This window comes from Lathyrus oleraceus, chromosome 4 (assembly GCF_024323335.1).
Source record: "Lathyrus oleraceus cultivar Zhongwan6 chromosome 4, CAAS_Psat_ZW6_1.0, whole genome shotgun sequence".
Classification (NCBI taxonomy): Eukaryota; Viridiplantae; Streptophyta; class Magnoliopsida; order Fabales; family Fabaceae; genus Lathyrus; species Lathyrus oleraceus.
In genome coordinates, this window is record NC_066582.1 from 254186387 (window position 1) to 254189831 (window position 3445).

The following is a 3445-nucleotide window of genomic DNA, read 5'->3' on the forward strand; positions in this document are numbered from 1 at the left end:
CTCATCTGGGAACTCAAAATTCATAGATTGATAATCATCAACTGCTTGATGAGCCAAATGATCAGCTAACACGCTTCCTTTGATGGCTTTCTGAGTAGTATATTGGATATCATACTCTGTTAAAATCATCTGCCATCTTGCTATTCTTTCGGAGAGGGCAGGTTTCTCAAATATATATTTGATAGGATCCATCTTAGAAATCAATAAAGTGGTATGATTCAACATATACTGTCTTAGTCGGTGAGCAGCCCAAGCCAAAGCACAGCAAGTTTCCTCGAGCAATGAGTATCTTGTTTCACAGTCGGTAAACTTTTTGCTAACGTAGTATATAGCATGCTCTTTTCGACCAGACTCGTCATGTTGCCCCAACACACACCCCATTGAATTTTCTAACACGGTCAAATACATGATTAGAGGTCTTCCTTCAACTGGTGGCATCAGAATTGGAGGTTCTTGGAGATACTTCTTGATTTTGTCAAAAGCTTCTTGACATTCATCATTCCATATCATCTCTTGATTTTTCCTCAGTAATTTGAAGATGGGTTTGCAAGTAGCAGTCAAATGGGAGATAAATCGGGCAATGTAATTCAGGCGTCCCAAGAAACCTCTGACTTCCTTATCTGTACGGGGAACTGGCATTTCTTGAATAGCTCTCACCTTAGCCGGGTCAACCTCAATTCCTTTACCACTGACAATAAAGCCCAAGAGTTTACCGGATCTTACTCCAAAGGTGCATTTGTTCGGGTTCAATCTCAACTTGTATTTCTTCAACCTCTCAAACAGTTTGTATAAATGATCGAGATGTTCTTCTACAGTATGAGATCTGGCTATCATGTCATCCACATATACCTCTATTTCATGATGGATCATATCATGGAACAAAACCACCATAGCACGCTGGTATGTTGCCCCTGCATTCTTTAAACCGAATGGCATTACTTTGTAACAGAAAGTGCCCCATTGCGTCACAAACGTAGTTTTCTCCATGTCTTCAGGTGCCATCTTAATCTGGTTATAACCTGAGAATCCATTCATGAATGAGATTACCTTGTGTTGAGCGGTGTTATCTACCAGAACATCAATGTGCGGAAGTGGAAAGTCATCTTTGGGACTCGCTTTATTCAAATCTCTGTAATCTACACACATTCGCACCTTACCATCTTTCTTTGGCACTGGTACCACATTAGCAACCCATTGAGGATAAGAAGTAACATCCAGAAAACCTGCATCAAATTGTTTCATAACCTCAGTTTTGATTTTCTCAGACATTTCAGGACGCATGCGACGAACCTTTTGCTTAACAGGACGACAATCTTCCTTCATTGGCAAACGATTCACTACTATATCAGTATCCAGTCCTGACATGTCTTCATAAGACCAAGCAAAAATCTCTATATAGTCATGTAACATCTGAATCAATCTTTCTTTGACACTGTTTCCCAAGCCTGCTCTTATTTTGACTTCTTTCTTGTCTACTTCAGTACCTAGATTTACAGTTTCAATTGATTCCTCATGCGGCTGTATAGTCTTTTCCTCTCGCAGTAACAGTCTGGAAAGCTCTCCAGGTACTTCACAATCTTCCTCACTTCCATTCTCGGCTTGGTAGATCGGATTTTCAAAGTCATAATAAACAGTAGCAGAATTATTATCAACAGGATCCATGGTGGATATGGATCTGCAATTTGTTACGTGAGTGTGTGTAAGAAAGCATAACTTGTTTAAAAGATGACAGGAAAGATAAAGAGCGCAATATTTGAATGCAAAAAGTCCATTGATTTATTGAATGTGGATATGCTTATGAAAATGACAAAACCCTTAACAAATTAGCTATTTGTGCCCCGGGCATAGACACAATGCTTTAAGAAGTTCAATTGTAAAAAATTAAAAATTTGCAACATTAAAATAGGCAATAACAGTTACTCCTGACTAAAGGAAATCGAGATAGTGTCTTCAGCCTTCCAATTTTTGAGTCCGTCACCAATTGTTGGGAAGATCCAGTTACCCCAGTCGCAATCACTATCAGCATCTTCTACATTATTAATCTGATCGTTGACCATCTTTTCAGAGTGAAATCCCAGGCCAAATCTATCAGACTTGTACGGTACATCGATCAGTTGACCCCAGCCAGTACGACCACCATCTTCGACCACGACTTGAGCGTCTTTCAGAGAAGTCATGGCAGGAGGAGCACGAATAACCTTGGGCACACGGGAAGTTGGCTTAAGAACAGGACTGGTCGGAGGAACTACTTCAAATGACTGAGAAGGAGTCTCAAAGAATTCGCCATCCATCTCGACGTATCTGAAGGTATGCACACTGCTGACAATATACTCTTCTTCTCCACACACAGTGACAATCTTACCCTCTATTGGATACCTCAGCTTTTGATGGAGAGACGAAGCTACAACACTTGCCCCATGAATCCAAGGGCGTCCCAGCAAGCAGGAATAGGCAGGACGAATGTTCATTACGTGAAAGGTAGTGTTGAAGACTTGAGGTCCTATCTTGATAGGGAGAACCACTTCACCATGGACAACGCTCTTCGCACCATCGTAAGCACGCACCACAACGTCACTAGGTTTCAGTTCAATGCTTTTACAGTCAAGTTTATCGAGCACAGCTTTCGGTAGCACATTCAAAGAAGAGCCGTTATCGATCAACACATGAGACAAGGTGATCCCTGTAGCGGTGTATTCGTCGCTATATGATTTATTGATTAAACCATAAGCAAAGTATACAAGTAAATAGAGTCGCCACCGCACTTTTATTTATCCAAAGGACTGGCTAAAAAGCGAACAAAAGCCTAAGAAGTTTTACACGCAGAAAACCAATGAAAAGATCAGAGATCGGGTAAGGGGTAAATTACGCAATGGGAAGGTGTTAGGCACCCATCACGTCCTAGGTACTCCTAGGGAACCTTTTTCACACTTGTTGTATAAGAAAAATGTTTATTTGTATTTGACATATTGTGCAAACATGATTGGGAAGATGAGAAAAGAATATACAATTTATTATTTTTGTGTTCGAACGGATGAACCCGTTGCCTACGTACCTTCCATCAAAGGTAAGGATCAAAACGCCGTAGTTCGGCTAAAAACTTCCAAAAGTTGGTGGATTCAATTTTAAACACAAGCTCTAAGGTCTTACGTTACCCACGGGAGAAAACTCAACCTTAAGAAACAACAAGTCCACCATGTGAGAAAAGCTTCAACTTGCTAGAGAGGGGTTAACCCTATAATAAGCAAGGAAGACTTACAATTCAATCAACTAAGGACAAATAGGTGAGATTAATATCAACCAACTAGGGTAAATCAAACCTATAGCTAATGTATGAAAACTTAACAAACATGGACAAAGCCACAAAATCATTTGAATGGGTGAAGTTAATTGATTTGGATTATCTACAAAGTATGGTCAAAGTATGATTAAAGTCAATTCAAATTGA